The 23333-nt window shown below is 41.9% G+C and overlaps 1 protein-coding gene across 6 annotated transcripts in view; it reads right to left on the reverse strand.

Annotated features, from left to right (window-relative positions):
* LOC308691628 (integrin alpha-X-like) overlaps positions 1-23333 on the reverse strand; it is a 334173-nt gene that overhangs the window by 261072 nt on the left and 49768 nt on the right. The gene's annotated exons all lie outside the window — the stretch shown is intronic.

The raw sequence follows: 23333 nt of genomic DNA on the forward strand, positions 1-23333 counted from the left end.
CTTGAGCACGTCTATAAACTGAAACAAAACTCAGCGAATACTTGTCACACATTTATGAGCCATATACCTTTATAAACATTTAAGTGTGTACTTTTAAATGATCGGATTCAAACTGAAAACAAATATTCTCTGTTTAAGTAATTTGTATCAAACCAACAAGATTATTTTTTAATTTACCACGCCCACTCGCGCAAAAGAGATTCACATGCAAATCTCCACATGGAACGCGATCGCGCTCATTAGGCCTACCTCAATAACAAAACACCAAAACACTTCACAAGTCTCTGCTTTTAGACGCGGCTGAGCTTACATTGGATTTATATCAGAAGAAGAAGAACGCGATTTGAAGACAAGAAAGATGTAAGGTAAGAAATTCTTACATATTAGCTTGCTGTTGTTGCATAAATTTCACATTGCAGTTGAGCTGTTGCTAGATATATGGTGAATATTATAATATTTAGACCCGTGTTTACTGTTACTGTGTTTGTGGATATCCGCTCAAACGTAGATATGTATATGGTAACCATAATGTTTTATATTTGAGCGCGATCGCGTTTGAATGTATCATATTTTGATATGGAACTTAATTTACCTACGGGTATAAATAAAGAAACTGAACTGAACTGAACTGAATATTTTGGATCGTGATCGCGTTTGAATGTATCATATTTTGCAGCGCGATCGCGTTTAAATGTATCATATTTTGCAGCGCGATCGCGTTTGAATGTATCATATTTTGGATCGCGATCGCATTTGAAAAGCAAAAGGCTTCATGTTTTTACTATTATCTCATTTCATATCATCATAACGAATGGAAACATTTGAAGTAACATGATAATCAATATATTTTTCTCTAGCTTAGTTGTTACTGAAATCTTTTGGAAGATTTATACTGCTATAGGTATAAATATAAGTATATTTATCCAGCACTGCGCATAGCTTATTCCTACAAGGCACAACAAACCTGGTGTTCATTATATTATATATTGTTGGAAACATTTGTGTGTGTGTGTGTGTGTGTGTGTGTGTGTGTGTGTGTGTGTGTGTGTATTCTGTGAATTTTAAAAAGCAATTTTAACCAGAAAAATCTCAAATTTATTCCCAAAATCGTGCAGGCCTTTCTCTTGATATCAGTATGTTCACTTTTTTTTTTTCAGGGCCCAGATGCCACTGAGGACTTCAACATTCACATGAGTCTCTGTACATGAACATGGTAAAGTGAAAATCAAACACCTTGGAAATGAAAGGTATGTACAATGTTTTTAGGAATGGCACAAAGGTATAAGATACCTTTCAAAAAGATGAAATTAATTTCCTTAATTAATTAATTTAAGGAGATAGAGCGAAACAAAGATGTAATTTTTAACAGATTTAAAGGATTTTATTTATTTATTTATTTATTCATTCATTCATTTAATTTTGATTAAAATTATTAGATTTAATTATTTCTATTTTTTTTGTTTTGTTTTCTGACCTTTTTAATTATTTAATTTATACATTAATTTAACCAACAACAAAAAAGAGTAATAAAGTGTACAATAAAGTACAATCAAAACCTTATATTATAATCACATACATTTGAATAAAGTAAAAAGGTGTAATCTGCCGTTTGTCCTGCAGGTGTCCTCATAAATCTGTCTTCTTACGATGCACTTGGCGATGTACGATTACTCCAGAGCACTCGTAGATCTACGAAGATTTTCAAGTGCTACTTAAGCTATGATGCTTTTGGGAAACAGACCGTAATATTAAGATCAGTCGTACGATCGTTTTTACGATCAACTTAGGCTTACGATGCTTTTGGGAAACGCAGCCCAGAACAGCGGAGTGGACAGAAGTGCCTGAGCTTGTGTTATGGGTTAAGCTGCGTTGCTTTGACATTGTGGAAAATAGAATAACAGAAACAAAATGTATTAGCCTTTTTACCCGTTATTATCAATCTAAATTAATCTCGTTTTTAATTTAACTTAATATCGTTTTTCTTTATTTAAATTTAGTTTTTTTCTTTATTTAAATTTCGATTTTTCTTTATTTAAATTTCGTTTTTTCTTCATTTAAATTTCGTTTTTTCTTTATTTCAATTTCATTTTTTCTTTATTTAAATTTAGTTTTTCTTTATTTAAATTTAGTTTTTTTCTTTATTTAAATTTTGTTTTTTTATTTAAATTTCGTTTTTCTTTATTTAAATCTACCCTTTACTGTGTCAGTCATGTTTTAGTCAGAAAAATATTAGTTAACAGACCTGTGAGTAATAAGCAAATAAGCCCTGCCCGCGTGAGGTGCGCCGCTTCCCGCTCGCGCTGTTCTGTAAACTAAAAGTTTATAAATTCTGAACGTGTCGCGTCTCGCGTGTCCATCTATATTGCACCAAATGCGACACTGCACTCCTTTGTTAAGTCGATTGGATGAACGGTTCTCCAAATAATCAAAATGCAAACAGAAAGACAGACATATAGAGATCCCAGCCTTTATTAGAGAGAAGAATATGTTCAGCTCCCTCTCCCCGAAGCTTCAAATATTCGATGTTCATTACTACCGAAGCTTCGAAGCTCAAAAAATGGTATTCGGACCAGCACTAGGGGCGGCACAATTGTTTTTCGCCTAGAGCGGCAGAAGTGCACCCGCCGGCCCTGGCTGTATGTAAAATTAGCGTTACCTTGTCTTTATTGAAAAAATATGATTACCAGCACGAAATTACCAGATTACTGAATGCCCTGTTACAGTGTTTACTTTCTTTTTATTCACATATTCATTTTCTTAACAATTACTTTGTGAAAAATACTGTAATAGGATTGCAGATTCAAGAAGTTGCCATCTAAAGTATAAAAGCATGTTTATTTTAAAGATTTGTTTTCTAATTTATTTATAATTTATTAAATATTGATTAAAATAAATATATATATAAAAATATCGGCCATCGGCCACCCTGCTCTCTAAGATATCGGCATCGGCCATCAAAAAAACAATATCGGTCGACCACTAGTTACAAATGATCTATACGTGTATTCAAGGCATTTACAACACTTTCTGTACCCTCTAATTGCTACATACAAAAAAAAGTAACATAATTTATTAAACATTTATGAAAAGCATATTCATGTTTTGTAAATGATTAGTTAATCATTAACTAATCAATTGTAAATGACTTACAACTGAATAAAAAAAAATAAAAAAAAGAACACATCACTTATTAATCATTTATGAACGCATAGTCATGTTTTGTAAATAATTAGTTAATCATTTACTAATCACTTGTAAATGACTTGTAACGGAATTTACAAAACATACATAAAAAGTTAGTATATCCCTTGCTAATCATTTATGAATTTTTTGCAAACCGACAACTGTATTAACCGAGTCACCGAACAGGCCATAAGATGAGATAGGGGCATCAAGCAGGAACACTCTGTCCCTGTCTTTGGCCTCATTTACACTGTCAGTGAAATGTGGCCCAATTCCGATTTTTTTCTCATATGTGGCACAGATTCTATGATGTTCTATGACCGTGCAAACAGGAAAAAAACGCATGCATTCGGATATTTCGAGATCGGTTTCAGGCCTCATTCATATGTGGAAATAAATTGGATATACAAATTAGATATGTGCCAAAGCGACTGTCATCAAACTGGCAGATAGGATTTTCTGAGGCATTAGGCTATCAACCACGGTTTAATGATGAGAGCAACCCCGACACGCATCTGCAAAGGGACGGATGGCCTGACAAAATGTTGTGTCGTCGTAGGAGAGGAATGTGGACAAACGTTGACACAACATATCAAAGGTCGGCTTGCTCATCCTAAAAAATTGGACCCACTGCTCCTCGTTAAAGCCTGCCACAATATGGTCCCACCAGTCCTGAGATCTCTCTCGCACACAATAACTGAAGCATATGCACAGGCTGCAATGATGGCCATTTTCCTCCTCCGCCTCAAAATCATTGTGATGTTTGGCAAATGTTGCATATATCACAAAGCTAGCATCAAGCATATTTCGTGTTCGTCCATCTGTGCAAGAGAATTTAACCCTTTAAGCACGCGCGATGTTTCAGATAGTATGGCAAGTGTGTAAACACATGAATCGGATGTGGGTCACATTTGAAAGAACGTGTAAACGGACGGTCTAAAAAACTGGATGCAGGCAACAAATCAGAATAAGACATCAAGACCTGCAGTGTAAATGAGGCCTTTGATGCCTGTGAGGTTCAGCCACAGATGCCTCTCTGAGCTGACCAAAGCATCCATTGAATGATCGATAGCACAGGCCATTTGCCTAGTCTACAATGATGGTAAAAGTTCGAAAAGTTCGGCATTAAGTGCAGCTTTTGAAAGGGAACACCCTACACTAGCAGAGTGAAATACACTAAGTATTTCACTCAAAAGAGCTAACTGCAGAATGTACCTGGCGATATGTGGATTCCAGCAGAAATCCAGCAGATGACCTCACCCAATATAAAACTCTATCTGATCTATCAGTGCTCAACAGATGGAACCAAGGACCATCATTCCTACTTAAATCTGAATCAGCATGGCCTATCACTTCTCCCTTATAATCTACTGACAACAAAACAAAAAAAGAGCAGCACAAAGGAATCTTCTGTGGCTTTATGACAGAATTGGTTGTTCCTGACCCTACCTAGTTAGTAGAGGCCACAGTTCAGGGTCTAAAAGATACAGGACCACCATCGGCAACAGACTACCAAACCACAGAATGGCATATCCTGCAGAAATCTAAATTAAACATTTTTCCTGATGAGTTCCAATTGTTAAAGCTAGTAAACCTGTACATTCCACTAATTGACTTCTTGCTCTTTCGCCCCAAATTCGACCAATCTTGCCATCTTATCAAGTAGTGGCTGTTTATATCAAGCTAAAGGACTAGAGTTATCAGTTATACACCCTGTAGTCCTTGACCCACATCCCTGGGTTACAAAGTTACTGATCCGAGACTATGATAGAAAACTCTGCCATCCAGGACCTAAAAGAGTCTTCAGAGAGATCAAAAGAAACTTTTGGAGACTGAGAGAATGGGAGGCTATCTGTAAACAACAACATCTGTGCAGAGACTGTCAAAAATGGAAAAACAAACCAGTTATTCCCAGATCTACAGTTGGTAGTCAACCATAGGTGCGTTTCCAGTACAACAACGTAACTCGCTGGTTCACTACCATAGTACGATGCATTGTTGAAGAAATCAATTAGCCAGTCAGGACTGTTTCCCAAAACCGTACTGTCGCAAATTGGTCGTTCAACCATGTTGGTAATGGTTTCACGCAGGTGGTGAAGTAATAACTTTCTTTAAAGAATCTGTTTGAGATCGAATTAATGCTAGATGTTTTGCTATAAATTACAAACATGGCATTTGAGGACTATTTCTCATCTTTCTCAGTTATTTTGCTTTATTTCCAGATTCAAGCATATTCTCGTTTTTATGTGGTTGAGCACGTTGCTTTAAATCTCTTGACAAACTAATGACGTAATGACATTTGTATGTATTCTAAATAAAATATATAGATTGTAATGAATATCAGCTTGCTTATTTTGGATATACAAGGACAAGGATTTATTAAGTCCACACGTCATGCAAACAAGAAACTATGCTTCTAACAACAGGTCAAAAGCTGTCATTCAAACCACACAACTTTGCATTGCTGTTTGCGAATGTTCGTTAGAATGATGGTTTCGGGAAACAAAGACTCATTGAACTATGCTGATAACGACGGAACTTACAACCATAGTTGGCTAACGATGCTTTTGGGAAACGCACCCAGAATAATACTTTTACCGACACAGAAACATTGGGGATGTGTATTTGCTGTCTTTTACCGCTAAGTGGCGATATAATCACAGACAGGGGGGGTTGAAATAACATTATTAGCCTAATAATAATAAATCTTTAATCAATATTTGATTGAATGCTGAATGTTGTGCTTGGTCAATTTAATAAAATGAATACTTTAATTGTGACATTTAAAATAATTGAATATTAAATATTAAGTGGCCAATTTTTGTAATAGTATTTATATAGGCTATATATCTAGCACCCCCTGTCAGGTAGAGTGAGGGAGCGAGGGCTCAATTGCGAGAAAAAGGTATTTTATTCAATATATCACAAAATAAAACAAAACACTAACAAAAACTACCCCAAGGGGGAAAACAAGACAGACTTGAACTTGAACTTGAACTTGACTGAAGCACACAGCAGGGAAACACACAGTGTACGACGACGAACCAGCACAGGACTGCAAACACAAGGAGAATAAATAGGGAGAGCAAACAAAGCAGGTAACGAGGGAGGACAGGTGGGGAAAATGAATCAATAATCAGGTAACAAGGTGGGCGGGGTTAGACAATCGACCAGAGAGCACATGGCACAAGGAAACACATGACAAGCCATGTGCTCACAACAAACAGGACTAGAACACAAAACGAGACATGAACACGCAGCTAGTGAAATCTCATAAGCCACGTGTTCACACAAAACATGACAACATGAAAGCACACAGCCAGTGAAAAACAAGCTGTGTGCTACACAGCACAAGACAAGAAAAAACACACGCAGACAGAAGAGCGCGCGGCTCGAGCGAACTCGAAACCGCGCGCTCACGTGACAAGATAGAGCGCACGAGAACGAGCGAAAGCTCATTCCGTGCGCTCACAAAAGAAACAAACACGCGGAGCATTGATGTCCGAATCCCGACACAGAACCGAAACCTAACTAGACAGACGTGTCGGGATCCAAACACCATGCCCCGCACATATAACAAGGCACGTAGACAAGTGAGTGCACGGCCCGAGCGCGCTCGGAACCGCGCACTCACACAGAGACGAGACAAAACAGGGAGTGTCAGAGCTCTGTCACAAAACCAAGAAATTAACTAGACCGAAGTGACAGAACCCTGACACTACCCCTCCTCCAAGGGACGCCACCTGGCGTCCCAAAGCGGGACATCAAAAACAAGACAGGAACATGACAAGACAACTCACCAACAGACAACACAAGACAGGAAGATCAAGACACAGAGACAAAGTGGGGAGGGAGGGAGGGGAGCCAAGTCAGAGCCAGCAGGAACATCCACAAAGTCAAAAAGAGGGACCAGGGAGGGACGGGCGGGTTGAGCCAGGGAGGCTCAGGCAAATCTGGGGTCATGGCAGAAGACCAGGGTGGAACCGGAGGGACAGACCAGGGAGACTCCGGCGGGTCTGGAATCCTGGCTGAGGGCCAGGGCGGTGCTGGAGGAACTGACCAGGGAGACTCAGGCAGGTCTGGAATCCTGGCTGAGGGCCAGGGTGGTACTGGAGGAACTGACCAGGGAGACTCAGGCAGGTCTGGAATCCTGGCTGAGGGCCAGGGTGGTACTGGAGGCACTGACCAGGGAGACTCCAGCGGATCTGGAATCCTGCCTGAGGGCCAGGGCGGTGCTGGAGGAACTGGCCAGGGAGAAACCGGCGGGACAGGAGTTCCAGCTGAGAGCCAGGACAGTACAGGGACCTTGGGTGGCGTCGACAGGACAGGTTGCAAGGGCAGAGCCATCAGGGCAGGCGGAGCAGGCTGGCCAGGCTTGGGAAAGACAGGGACTATAGTGAGGAAGGCTATATAAGGAGGAGCAGGCTGCTTGGCGACGGCTTCCGGGCTGGCAACGGGCTCTGGGACAGCCTCCGGGAGCTTGGCCGAACCCGGCATGACTGGGAACTTGAGCGGGGCCGGCAGGGCGAGCAGCTTGAGCGGGACCGGCAGGGCGAGCAGCTTGAGCGGGGCCGGCAGGGCGAGCAGCTTGAGCGGGGCCGGCAGGGCAGGACGCCTGGACAACGAGTCAGGGATAGCAGTCACCTCTGGGACGGTCCCCGGGCCCGGAGCCACCGGACAAGTCGTTGAGGAGGCCTTTCTTTTCCTCTTCCGTCTCCGGACCACAGGGACCACCGACACAGGGACCACCGACACAGGGACCACCAGAACGGGAACTGGGACCACTGGAACTGGAACCACCGGACTCGGAACCACCGACACTGGGACCACCGGAACAGGAACCGCCGGAACTGGGACCACCGGACTCGGGACCACCGACACTGGGACCACCGGTACAGGAACCGCCGGAAAAGGAACCGCCGGAACTGGGACCACCGGACTCGGGACCACCGACACTGGGACCAACGGAACAGGAACCGCCGGAACTGGGACCACCGGACTCGGGACCACCGACACTGGGACCACCGGTACAGGAACCGCCAGAACTGGGACCACTGGAATTGGGACCACCGGAACTGGGACCACCGCACTCGAGTGAGCAACAGGAGCCCTCCTTCTCTTCCTCCGTTTCCGTGAGCAAGGTGGTGCTGCTGCAGTCTCTAGAAACGCCACAGGGGGCGCTGAAGTCTCTTGGGCCACCACAGGGGGCGCTGCAGCCTCTTCAGCCACCAGTGGGGGCGCTGCAGCCTCTTCAGCCACCAGTGGGGGCGCTGCAGCCTCTTCCGCCGCCAGTGGACAGGAGGCAGATGAGGCGGAACTGTTCTTCCTCCTCCCTCTCCCCGAAGGAATCATCGGAGGACTGGGGACCTGGCAGCTTGTGAGGTGAATAGGAGGTGGGCCAAGAGGTGGAAGGCCTCCCTCCTCACCACGGTTGTATACGAACCCAACAAACTGCCAGAATGAAAGTATTCCCAGCATTCCCATCTCCCAGGCACAGACAGGCTCATTAAGGCCGTTGTTGAAAATGTCCTTGAGCGCAGTGTTGTTAATGTCAAGCCCCTCCGCAGTGATGACAAACTGGTGGGCAAACTCTTTCACTGTAGACACCCCTTGGCGAAGAGAAAAGAGCTTGCCATAGTGCTTCATCGTCTGACAAGCGGAGGGGCAAGCACTGGGAGATGGAAACAGGAAGATGACCATCTTTCTGCTGAGTCCTCTGATGGCTGGTTCGTACTGTCAGGTAGAGTGAGGGAGCGAGGGCTCAATTTGTGAGAAAAAGGTCTTTTATTCAATATATCACAAAATAAAACAAAACACAAACAAAAACTACCCCAAGGGGGAAAACAAGACAGACTTGAACTTGAACTTGAACTTGAACTTGAACTTGACTGAAGCACACAGCAAGGAAACACACAGTGTACGACGACGAACCAGCACAGGACTGCAAACACAAGGAGAATAAATAGGGAGAGCAAACAAAGCAGGTAACGAGGGAGGACAGGTGGGGAAAATGAATCAATAATCAGGTAACAAGGTGGGCGGGGTTAGACAATTGACCGGAGAGCACATGGCACAAGGAAACACATGACAAGCCATGTGCTCACAACAAACAGGACTAGAACACAAAACGAGACATGAACACGCAGCTAGTGAAATCTCATAAGCCACGTGTTCACACAAAACATGACAACATGAAAGCACACAGCCAGTGAAAAACAAGCTGTGTGCTACACAGCACAAGACAAGAAAAAACACACGCAGACAGAAGAGCGAGCGGCTCGAGCGAACTCGAAACCGCGCGCGCTCATGTGACAAGACAGAGCGCACGAGAACGAGCGAAAGCTCATTCCGTGCGCTCACAAAAGAAACAAACACGCGGAGCATTGATGTCCGAATCCCGACACAGAACCGAAACCTAACTAGACAGACGTGTCGGGATCCAAACACCATGCCCCGCACATATAACAAGGCACGTAGACAAGTGAGTGCGGAACCGCGCACTCACACAGAGACGAGACAAAACAGGAAGTGTCAGAGCTCTGTCACAAAACCAAGAAATTAACTAGACCGAAGTGACAGAACCCTGACACCCCCTCAGCACCTGCGTTAAAAAAATATCTGGCACCGCCCCTTGGTTATAACGGCCCACGTATTAAAAAAATGGTCGGGTTTAAATCGGGCTCGGGCTCATAATTACAGTTATGTGTTATGTGTTGTGTTGTGTTGTGTTGTGTTGGGCCGGGCTCGGACACAACGTGCATGGGCTTGGAGAGGGTCGGGCTTGATTTTTTGGGCCCGATCTAAGCTCTTAACTCAAAGTACCGGTAGGTTCAAAGTCTCTGTGCGTGTGTATGTGCCTGCGTGTATGTGTGTGTCATGGCAATGCATATCTCATATGTTTCCATGCTTTTCCACTTCAGATCTGCTGCGTGAGATCACGTGAGGCGCTTCCTCTGGCACGATAATCTTAATAACATTTTGTAGTGTGTGGTGCACCGCGATTTTCAAACCTTGTAGTTTGAGCATGTTTAAGATTTGAGGGAAGAAAATCTGCAAAGATTACCAGATTTCAAAATCGGTTAGGATTTAAAAACTCCTTTAATGTGAGCCAGGCATAAGAGATTGTGGTGTTCTGTTCTTGGGTGTGTTCCTACAGCATCATATTGATGTTCCTAAATCCGTACAGCTGAAGACGTAGTGGCTGAGTTTGTTTTCGAAAGGAATATTCCCCACGATCAACGTCAATGCTTTCATGTTTGCTGCGATGAAATATTGTTCTTGTAAATACTTTCCAGCATTTCAGTAATAAAAGTTTACATCTTGCGTACGGTGCTCGGCAGTGATCAAAAAGGATTTAAACCGTGAATTTTGAATCTCTTGTAAACTCAGAGATGTGGATTCAGACGGCAATTAAATTACCACACGACCTGTTTGTCAAAAAACAGTAGGTACTAATTTGGCCAGGGATTTTTACGCGGGTTGGGTGAGAAAAACACTGATATTATGGATTCGGACGGCACTAAAATCACCGACTTACCTCTGCAAATGTTTAAAATACTGGACGAGCCCATGAGAAACAATATTAGCGTCCGAATAGGACTTAACTGACAGTAGCCTATGCTTTCACTGGCCTTTAAAAGAGCGTTTTAATTAAATTAATAATATTGTATAATAATATAATTAAAAATCTAACAACAATCAGTGTAATGACAATTTTATTCTTTGCATGAAAACACTTGAATTAGCCTAATTTAATACTGTCTGGGTGTATTAAAACTTCAGAATTATATTCATATAGACCTGCAACAGTGATAAGGTAAAGCTAAGAGTGGTCCAGGCCAACCTTACGAAAGTGTGACTTACAAAAGATATACTTAGCGAACGAACGATTCGGGAATCGTGCCATAAGGTTAAGAGAGAGGTTAAGGAATAGGTTAAGAACTACTTAGAGATAAGAACGCTTTGGGAAACCGGGCCCAGGTTATTTGCTAAGAAGCTGCTCCTGAAAAAAGGATCGGTACCAACTATTCGTGTTCCTGCTGCACCTCCAGAAGAACTGAAGTGAGTGTAACGTTTTATTGACCTTTATATTAATCTTTATATTAATCTTTGCAAATCGCTAGCACGCTTCACGATGAATGCGGCTATTTTTACACTCAGGTACATTACGGCATGTTTTCTTACAATACTAATGAGAATTTTTAATTAAAGTATATTACAAACTTTTAATTTAGACCCTAAAGAATCATATTAGCTTGTACAAAAATGACATTATATGACCCCTTTAAATAAAGTGTCGAGGCAGTTTATTTATTTAAAACAGGGTTGCATCGAGTATAGCGTTTATTCCCTTTGCGATGCAAAATGAGAATAATTCTTTCGATGTTTTAAATTTGCATTGCCAAATAAATTGCAGCTATGCAGTGTACAATTAAAAGTACAAAGCAACATAACTAACATTAAGAACAGGCGTTTTTCTTTGCCTCTTTCGCACTGGATCTTTTATTAGCAAGTTTTATCAGCAAGTCTCCCTCACTGCGCACCGGGTCTCTATTGAAATTAAGGGCCCTATCTTGCACCCAGCGCAATTGACTTTGAACACCGACGCATGTATCATTCCTATTTTGCACCCGCGCAAAGCGCGTTTTTCCCTCCACAGAAGCACGTCGCTAAACTAGGGAATGAACTTGCGCTCCCTGGGCGGTTCAGCGCAAAAAAGGAGGCGTGTTCCGGCGCAAACGTTCCTTCATGCTATTTTGCAGGTTTAGAAAACAATTGCGCTACTAACCAGGAAAAAATTGTTTTAAGTCAGTGGCGCGTTGTGCATGTTATTCATAAGCTATTTTAAGGGCGCATGCTTGGCCATAATCAATGTAGCGTGTGCACAACGCGCATACACTTTGATTCTCTCATCTACACAGAAGCAGCAGTTTTCATTTTTGCAAATCATACATTATTACGATAGATAGATAGATAGATAGATAGATAGATAGATAGATAGATAGATAGATAGATAGATAGATAGATAGATAGATAGATAGATAGATAGATAGATAGATAGACAATTTATTATAAAAGCATACATCTAGCTTACACATTTACCCAAATTATCATACGCCTTTTTAACCGAAGTTAATTTGGGTGGGTTTCTCCATCCCCAACGTCTTTGACGAGAGCGTTGCTCTCCTTGGCTGTGAACCGCTCCTGGCGCGCGCCTGGCAAATCCGCCGTTACAATAGGAATCCGCTTTAGAACAAACACGCCTGGCTCTTAAAGGGAATGTGAGATGACGCTCTGATTGGTTTATTTCACGTTACGCCCAAACCACACCTATGAGTAATGAAGCTACTTCAGACCAACCCATTTTAGATTTGCGTCTGGCGCAATAGTCATTTATCCCGCCGGGAAAATAGCAACAGCGCCGAGACCCGCCCACAAAGTTACTTGCGCTTTGCGCTTTGACACTTGCGTTTCAGATCGTTAAAATAGGGCCCTCAATGTTTCAGGGTAGAAACACATCATACAGCTAATAATACTGTATATGTTGCTGCGTGTCATCCACACCAATTACAAAAAACAACTGTAACAAATTATTTAGCCTTTGTTGCCAAAAAGAAACAGAATGCCTTGTTGAATTCACCTTAAAATAAAAGCGAAAGAGATAAATCCAACAGACAGGGATCTCTGAACTGCGGCCCAAACAAACATGGCGGCGCCCATCTCCCGCTATATATCAAGATAATTTATAAAGGTTTTTAAACGACAAAACAAACTCGCTTACACGTATTTGAGAATTTGAATAGAAGATAGTTGATGACATGGTGAGCAAGTTTGTTAATATTTAGAAATAAAAGCGCTACATCTGTCATACAGCGCTATTTTGGCTGTGGTGAATCATGTGCCAAGCATGACGCATCACCATGGAAACATGGGGGGGTATCGCGATGCCGGCTCAACATCGTGATGTCTGTCAGCCATCGCGATGGACGATTTGGTCTATCGGCACAACCCTAGTGTAAATAAATCCAAATCGTTGAACACTAATTCAATGCCAGAATAAAACCCGATTTTAGAATAATGCATAGCGCCACTTGGTCTTGTGTGCCAAAAAACACAATTATAAACTTCAATATTTGATTCAAAACAATCTCAAAACGCTTTGTGACATTTTGGAAAGCCATGCATGCATTAAAGCCAGATCGTAACTGAAATGTTAGGCTATCTCTCATTATAGGAGCAGAAGCACTGGTTCTGATTTTATTGTTTTGTTGTTTAAACGTGTGTTGCAAATCTTTAGGTTATACATTTTATGTGGTCTATCGGTGAAGTAGCATTGATTACTGTTGGGGGGTGGGAAACAAAAGCAGGGATATTTAGATCTATAGATTTAGATTTATATCTTCATTTGTCTCATTCCTCAATAGAATAGTAAAAATAATCAGTGTCATTGGACCTAATTTATTTTCACTGACTGAAAGATAGGCCCATGATAGTCATTTGGTGTATTTTTTGTTTGTTTGATTGTTATTGCACTGCTCCCCCAAGGAATAAGCTTCTGTTGCTCACCGACACCTACAATATGAAATATAGGCTATATTGTTGTCATCTCTATATTTAATTTTTGATTCTATTTTTCTGTTCTTAAACTTTGTTCTATTCTGAACAAAGAATAGAAAAGAATAGTTCTATTCTTGTGCTGTTTTTTTATAAATAAACAGATAGCCTACAAACAGATATATATAATAGTTCACTGTTCATACAAAAAAAAGTCTATATGTATACTATGTAGACTATATGATCGTTTGTTTTACATTAACCAAATTTTCTTTATTTATTTAATAATAAAATTACTACTTTATAACATGCAGTTTCAACTCTACCAAATCTTTGTTTGTTTCATTATTGTACAGCAAATGTCAATAGTTTGTTGTTGTAGGCTTATTTGGAAATTACCGTAGTTGTAGTATTTCATCCTTACTGTTAATTGACATCAGCCCCACACTTACATTTCAAAATGCAGTAATTGCTGCTATTTTGCAAAATGTCATTTTGCACCACCTGGCGGTCATTCCGTGATCGACTTTGAAATGCGACTGGTTCATTTTAAAGCCATCGCGGCACACACGGCGGTAATCTTGTTGACTACCAACTGTATGTAGAGAGTTTCAAGATGCCATTGCATCATTCACTCAGATTCAGCAACATTTAGTTACTGGAGCCCCACACTTTGGAGGTGTCTGGGAATAAGTGATTGGGTCGGTGAAAAACGCTCTTGGCACCACAGTCAGCTCCCAAGTTGTAACAGAGGAAGTTCTCCAGACAGTCCTCATTGAAGTAATGTAGCTGACCTTGACCCTGTTACACCAAATTATCTGCTTATGGGGCAGCTCACTACCCCTAGTAGTTTATCCTGCTACAAAGCTTATGTGTCAATGGAGGTGGAGGCAGAGTCAAGTTCTGGCCGATCAGTTCTTCATCCATCACTAACTGCCTACACAACGGACCCACAACAAGTGGCACACAGATGCCAGTGACATTTCTACCACGGAAACGTGGTAATTCTCATTGATCCACAACTATCACAAGCATTTTGGTTGGCATGCAAAGTTGTGAAGACCTTCCGAGGTTCTGATGGCCATATCAGAGCTGCCGAGATTAAGGTTAAGGATAAGACCTAACCCCCGACACCCCTGATCCCCATTCCCGCATTCAAAGATCAAGAGGAACCTATGTTAGCTCCCTCAGATTAATTCTATAAAGTACCAATATGTATAGCATATTTGTTAAAGTCTATTTTATCCCTTAAAACTCACCTTTGATCACCAAAATGAAACATGCACCAATATGAAATGTCTCAGCCGATACCGATAGTCGATTATTCAGAATGATATTGGCCGATGCCGATAGTTTGATTTTTCTTGTGGCAAAAAAATCTCTCCCAAATAATGCTGCAAACTATAAAGAGAACCCTCTCATTTGGTATACTATAATATTAGAGGTTAAAATTAACAACAGAGCTATTATATTAAACTGCTATTTATTTCCAGATATAATATTTACACTCAAATAAATACACTCAAATAAAACCTGAAATGTTTGTATACAACTCAGTTACACAAACATACATATATAAATATATAATTAACGGTAAATAAGCTCAGTAAAAAAGACTCACACTGCTGCTTGAACTGAGGTGCAACAGCGATCTGTCACGTCACATTTAAGAGCGTCAAAACGGCATTTATTGTTTGAATTTCATGATAAAATGGACAGAATTTGAAAGATGACTCACGAAGAGAGAGTTCACACTGCTGTTCCGCATGACCCATACGGCCAGACTCTTGGATAGCAATGGGGAAGCGTGCCCTACCAGAGGAGAGGAACGCTGCAGAGCCCACATACTGCCCGTAGAGAGGTATCATGTGGGAGTTACACATATGGACCGGCCGACAGGGCAGTACAACATATGGAGTGTCACTGGGGTGGCTCCAGCCTGAGTAGGGGGAGACAACACCGGTCAGTGACGGCAGAGCAGACTCTGCCAAAGGGAAAGACTGAGTCTGAGCCTGGTCTGAGGTCCTGAGGCTATGTGTTCTGTCTACGTATAGGCGCAGAGTGCAAACCAGACAGAGAAAAGCCAGGGCTGGGTCTGCCTCCTCCGGGGGCGGTGCTTGCAGGTTCACCACCTGGTCCCTAAAGGGAGTGGTAGGAACCTTGGGCACATATTCAGGCTGGGGTCTCAGGATAACATGAGAGTAGGCCACCCTGGTGGTTGATAGGCCACCCAGTGCTGTCCCTACGGACATTTGATCGTCATACTTGCCTTGTAGCGACGATTTGAAGCAGCCCAGCACAAGACGTACTGTTACCAACTCGAGGCAGTTGATGTGCCAATGCAGTTGAGGCCTCATCCACAGTCCTGAAGCTACATGCCCATTGTACGTGGCCCCCCAGCCAGTGGCAGAGGCATCTGTGAAGACCACAGCATGCCTGGACACTAGTTCTAGAGGAACTCCTGCCTGTAGAAACAAGGGGTATGACCACGGGCTGAAGGTTTGGCGACAGTGATATTACCAGTGACGATAATGGAAATCCGGTACGAGCCATGTTGCCACGCCCATCTCGGAACTCGGCCGTGAAGCCAGTGGTGAAGCAGCCTCATATGAAGCAATCCGAGCGCCGTTACTGTGGCTGCGGATGCCATATGCCCCAGGAGCCTCTGAAAAAGTTTCAGAGGGGCTGCTTTTCTGGGTTTGACAGAACTGTACTAATATGCCCTCCCTCGAACGCAAAGCGTAGGAACGGTCAGTGTCAAGGGAGAATCGAGACATTAAAGTACATGTCCTTCAGCTCCATAGCTGCAAACCAATCTTGGGGGACGAATCCACCTGAAGATGCACTTCTGCGTTTTCATCTTGAACAGCAGCCTGTGAAGAGCCCGTAAGCCACAACATTTCTTGGGTACAATGAAGTACGGGCTGTAGAAGCCGGTCTTCATATCGGCTGGAGGGACTGGCTCTATCGCGTCCTTTACCAGTACGACTGTGATCACCGCTCTCAAGATGGGGGCAGCCTCCTTCACGACTGAGGTGAAGTGGACACCCCTGAAGTTGGGGGGACGCCAGGCGAAATTAATCCCATAGCCAAGTGGCTCTTGGGACCCAGAGGTGTTAGAAACTGCCCTTTTAATGAGGTTTTGGGAATAGAAAGAAAAGGAAACAAAAGATTCAATGCCCGGCCCTCCTCCAGGGGAGGGAGTTGTGCGGTCACCATCTCCCGAAGAGCAGTCTCAGGGTCGTTTGCACCTCCTCTTGCCTCCTGGTTTGGCAGCGGGCTGGACGGGCTGGGCCGACTTCCTGTGGCTGGCTCCATGCTGTGGCCTCGGTGAAGGCTGCTGCTGTGGCCTAGTGAGAGCGGAGGACGCCACAGGAGGACGGTCTCGGCGACGAGCAGGTGGAGGATCTGCAGCCGGCGGACGGGTGGAGGCAGCAGCAGTCCGCTGGGGGAGGAAGTGTCGAATCGCCTCCGTCTGCTTCTGGGCAGCCAAGAACTTTTCGGCGGCCCGAGATTACAGCGCAGCATAGCGCAGCCAAAGTCGAGGCAGCGCAGCTGAGTCTTCATCCCCAGAAGACTGTAGCTCCCCCTCCGATGCTGCGATTGACATCTGATCGTCAGCGGGGGCCCCGAAGGAAACGGCTGGTCGTCCATGCGAAGGACCAGCGCTCCACAATAAATAAACTACAGCCAATCCAAAACGCAGCAGCTAGAGTTCTTAGTAGAACCGGGAAATATGACCATATTAGCCCGGTTCTATCAACACTGCATTGGCTCCCTATTAAACATCGTATACATTTTAAAATATTGCTGATTACTTATTAAGAACTAAATGGTTTAGCTCCCCAGTATTTGGGCGAGCTCTTAACGCATTATAATCCTTCATGTCTATTGCAATCTCAAAATTCCGGCCAGTTGATAATACCTAGACTATCAAAATCGACTGCTGGCGGTAGATCCTTTTTCTATTTAGCACCAAAACTCTGGAACAGTCTTCCTAACATTGTCCGGGAAGCAGACACACTCTGTCAGTTCCAATCTAGACTAAAAACACATCTCTTTGACCTACCATACACATAACACATTATAAACTTCTATAATTCAATGTTAGGCTGCATACATTAGGTCAGCTGGAACCGGGAACACTCCCCATAAATCCTGATGTACTCGTTACATCATAAGAAGAATGGCGTCTACGCTAATATTTGTCTCTCTGTTTATCCCGAGGTTAACCGCAGTCTACCGGATCCAGGCCATATCTAGATCTGATGAAGGACCTGCGCCTGGACATGACAACAACGCGAAGTGTCAACTAGTCTCTCCTCTGTGAAGGCCTTTACCTTCCCTTTACCTCTGTACAGATAAAACGTTGTCAAAATAGTTCCGGTTCACATGGCTACTTGGAAGCGATAAATAATTCTGTATTATAATTTTAGGCCAGAAAAGTAATTTGTTTAGGTCAATTTGTATAGAAAGAGTACACGCCTGCACACATATATATTCAAACGTGCATACCTATAGACTAAACATGTAATACGCATGTGCACGGCGTCAGTGTTTTCACAGGTTTGCGTTTTTAAAGATTGAAGAGTCAAGTCAAGTCATCTTCATTTATATAGCGCTTTTAACAATGTAGATTGTTTCAAAGCAGCTTTACAGAGATAAACGTATAATTTATGGTAACAGAGATTGTTTTGGCTTTATAGCGGTTCTTTAGTAAAGTTATTTTCCAGCTAAGGTTAGTTATGATTGATTCGCTTCCGTCGCAACAATCATTTGTTATTAAATTAGGGGCCACTAAGACGACCCAATTCTCTCTACATAGACTTTAAACGTGAACCTGTGAGAAACGCTGATGGCGTTCACATGAGCATTAAGAATTGGTTCTATAGTTATGTGCGTTTGAATATATGTACGCAGGTTTGTAATTCCCTACAAACCAAGCCTAAACAAAGTACTGGTGTTTCCTTATAATTTTTGATACAGAATTTTATTTTATTTTATCAATTTTGGGTAGATATGCGAATTGAGTTTCCCGACAACGCTTTATCTGTAGAGTGGTAAAGGGATCCTCCATAGGGAGAGACTAGTTGGCACTTCAGCACTGCGTTGTCATCGGGTCCAGGCGCAGGTCCTTCATCAGATCTGGATACGGCCTGGATCCGGCAGGCTGCAGGAAAACCTCGGGATAAACAAAGACACTAAAATTAGCGTAGATGCCATTCTTCTTATGATGTAACGAGTACATCAGAATTTATGGGAAGTGTTCCCGGTTCCAGCTGACCTAATCTATGCAGCCTAATATTGAATCTAAAGTCTATAATGTATTATGTGAAAGCTAGGTCAAAGAGATGTGTTTTTAGTCTAGCTTTGAACTGACAGAGTGTGTCTGCTTCCCGGACAATGGTAGGAAGGCTGTTCCAAAGTTTTGGTGCTAAATAGGAGAAGGATCTACCGCCAGCAGTCGATTTTGATATTCTAGGTATTATCAACTGGCCGGAATTTTGAGATCGCAATAGACGTGAAGGACTATAATGCGTTAAGAGCTCGCTCAAGTACTGCGGAGCTAAACCATTTAGTGCCTTGTACGTGATCAGCAATATTTTAAAATTGATGCGATGTTTAATAGGGAGCCAGTCCAGTTTTGACAGAACCGGGCTAAAATGGTCATACTTCCTGGTTCTGGTAAGAACTCGAGCTGCTGCGTTTTGAACTAGCTGTAGTTTGTTTATTAAGCGTGCAGGGCAACCACCCAGTAGAGCATTACAATAATCTAGCCTTGAGGTCATGAACGCATGAACTAATTGTTCCGCATTTGTCAATGAGAGCATATGACGTAATTTAGATATATTTTTAAAATGGAAAAATGCAGTTTTACAGATACTAGACACGTGACTTTCAAATGAAAGATTGGTATCAAAGAGCACGCCCAGGTTCCTAACCGACGACAAAGACTTAACAGAGCAGCCATCAAGTGTTAGACAGTATTCTAGGTTATTACGTGAGGAAGTTTTTTGTCCAATAATTAGAAACTCTGTTTTTCAGAATTTAGAAGTAGGAAATTACGAGTCATCCAATTTTTTATATCCGCTATGCATTCCGTTAATTTTGTGAATTGGTAAGTTTCGTTAGGTTTTGAAGAAATATACAGCTGAGTATCGTCGGCATAACAGTGAAAGCTAATTCCATGTTTCCTAATGATATCTCCTAATGGTAGCATGTACAGAGTGAAAAGCAGCGGTCCTAGTACTGAGCCTTGTGGTACGCCATACTGAACTTGTGATCGATGAGACATCTCTTCATTTACTGCTACAAACTGATAACGGTCAGATAAGTATGATTTAAACCATGCTAGTGCAATTCCACTAATGCCAACATCATTTTCGAGTCTATTTAAAAGAATGTTGTGGTCGATAGTATCAAATGCAGCACTAAGATCGAGTAACACTAATAGAGAGACACAACCACGATCGGATGATAAGAGCAAATCATTTGTGACTCTAACGAGAGCCGTCTCAGTACTATGGTACGGTCTAAATCCTGACTGAAAATCCTCGCAGATATAATTTCTTTCAAGAAAGGAACACAGTTGTGAAGATACTGCTTTTTCTAATATCTTTGACAGAAAAGGTAGATTCGAGATCGGCCTGTAATTGACTAATTCTGTAGGATCAAGTTGCGTTTTTTTAACAAGCGGTTTAATCATAGCCAGCTTAAAGGTTTTTGGTACGTATCCTAGAGACAAAAGTGAATTAATGATATTAAGAAGAGGATCTATGACCTCTGGAAGTATTTCTTTCAGTAGCTTAGTCGGTATAGGGTCTAACATACATGTTGTAGATTTAGATGATTTAACGAGTTTAGTAAATTCTTCCTCTTCTATAGCAACAAACGAATCAAATTTTTCTTCCGGGAGACTACAATGCACTGCCTGATGCGATACTGTAGTAGACGGTTGCATAGTTATAATTTTCTCCCTGATATTATCAATCTTATAAGTGAAGAAGTTCATAAAGTCATTACTGCTGTGTTGCTTGGAAACTTCGGTGCTTGAAGCTTTCTTTTTCGTTAGTTTAGCCACCGTTTCAAATAAATACCTAGGATTATGTTTATTTTCTTCTAATAGGTTTGAAAAATAAGCAGATCTAGCAGCTTTTAAGGCCTCTCTGTAAGCAATCGAGCTCTCTTTCCATGAAATGCGAAATACCTCTAGTTTTGTTTTCTTCCAGTTGCGCTCCATTTTTTCTGGCTGCTCTCTTAAGGGCCTGAGTGTGCTCGTTGTACCACGGCGTTGGACTATTTTCTTTAATCTTCTTTAAGCGCAACGGAGCAACTGTGTCTAAAGTGCTGGAAAAGAGAGAGTTAAAAGTGTCTGTTGCAATATCGAGTTCTTCTAAGCTATCTGGGATGCTGAGATGATGAAACTGATCAGGAAGATTATTGATAAAGCAATCTTTAGTGGCAGAAGTGATAGGTCTAACATATTTGAAACACAGAGTCGGCTTTGCAGCCTTGGCTAAATTAAGTTTACATGAGACTAGATAATGATCTGAGATGTCATCGCTCTGCTGCAGAATTTCAACGGCATCAACATCTATTCCATGTGATAATATTAGATCTAGAGTATGATTACGACGATGAGTAGGTCCTGACACGTGTTGTCTAACTCCAATTGAGTTTACAATGTCTTTAAATGCCAATCCCAATGCATCTTTTTCATTATCGATGTGTATATTAAAATCACCAACAATTAGTACTTTATCTGCAGTCAATATTAATTCTGATAGAAAGTCTGCAAATTCTTTGATAAAATCTGTATGGTGCCCTGGTGGCCTGTATACAGTAGCCAGCACAAATCTCAAACGTGATTTATCATTTATACTATATAATATATTTTTACATTAAGTACTAACACTTCAAAAGAATTATATTTAAAACTTGATTTCTTAGTGGTTTTGAAAATATTACTATAGATTACAGCAACTCCTCCCCCTTTGCGTTTCAGACGAGGCTCATGTTTATAACAGTAATTTTGCGGGGTGGACTCATTTAAAGTAATGTAATCGTTTGGTTTTAGCCAGGTTTCTGTCAAACACAGCACATCTAGGTTATTATCTGAAATCATATCATTAACAATGAGTGCTTTTGAAGTAAGCGATCGAATATTCAGCAACCCAAGCTTTAGCATTTGCTCATCTAGCTGTTTTTTATTTGTTGAACATCAATTAAATTTTTAACCTTAGATGGGTTTAAACGTTTTTTGGATTTCCAAATTCAGGGAACAGACACAGTCTCTATATGATGATAGCTAGGTGAAAGAGGCTCTATGTGATGGGATTTATCTGACCAGGGTGACACCGAGGCCGCTAGCAGATGGTCGGTTTAGCCAGTCTGTCTGCTTCCTGACCTGAGCCCCAGATTGTCATGTTTGAGCTCTAAGACTATGAGCCATATTACTAGAGAGAAGAGCAGCACCATCCCAGGAGGGATGAATACCATCTCTTTTCAACAGGTCAGGTTTGCCCCAAAAACTTTTTCAATTGTCTATAAATTCTATATTATAGAGATAAAAAAAGATTTTTTTTTTCGAGGTTTGCGTTCCTGAGTCACCAGGCACTGCTGTTGTGTGAATGAGCGGGCCGAAACACGTTGAGGGTTTTCTGTTAGAACGGTGTCGTGTAAGCGGCCCCTAAATTAATATCTAATGATCTTTGCAACAGAAGTGAATTGATCAAAACTAACTTTAGCTGGACAATAACTTTATTCTAGAGCTGCTGTAAAGCCAAAACAATCTCTGTTACTTTAATTTCCTATTATCACTGTAAAGCTGCTTTGAAACAGTCCATATTGTTAGAAGCGCTATATAAATGAAGGTGACTTCACTTGACTTAATTTGAACACTCTAGTCTAGAGGGTGGACTCAAACAAACTCTGAGGAGAGCTCATTTAACACTGTTTTTTTTTTTTTTTTTGCTGTGGAGTAATATCTCTGGGTGGTGATTTAAATTGTTATTTGTTTACATTTGTGTATATATCTGAGTTATGTGCAGTTTCTTATATCCACCGTTTCTGTCTGTATTAACACATTATAATGCCGTCCATCATATCTAACGTCATGTGTGCACCTCTCAACGAGGTTTACTGCCTATGTGAATGTTATTGATTTAACTGTATCTCTAATATATTTGGTATTGTCTGCTATTTTCAGACCACTCACTGTTACCACTCAAAACTGAATCAACAGTAAACTCGAAACTCTGGTTCATCTGAGTCTTGTGTGTTCCCTTATCGGTCAGTCACTCTCCACATATGTCGTGACCGACTGATAAGAATCTTGCAAGAGAGGCCAATCTACTTCGAGTGAAACTAAAATGAGCCAATGCATATTGGCGTGCAATCATTTGCATCAGCTGTTCAGCCACGCTGCGCGGGTAGATTATGAGCAGCAGTATTTCTGGTTGCAGTCGTTTCCTGTCCACACTGACGGCCACGAACACTATCTTACATGCCTGGGAAACATGTGAGACTGTGTTCGAGGGTGGTTCATGTTTTCGCAAGGGGACATCACTACGTCGGCATGCCTGTCAACTCTTCTT

The sequence above is a fragment of the Scardinius erythrophthalmus genome, assembly GCF_964197995.2.
Source record: "Scardinius erythrophthalmus genome assembly, chromosome: 5".
Classification (NCBI taxonomy): domain Eukaryota; kingdom Metazoa; phylum Chordata; class Actinopteri; order Cypriniformes; family Leuciscidae; genus Scardinius; species Scardinius erythrophthalmus.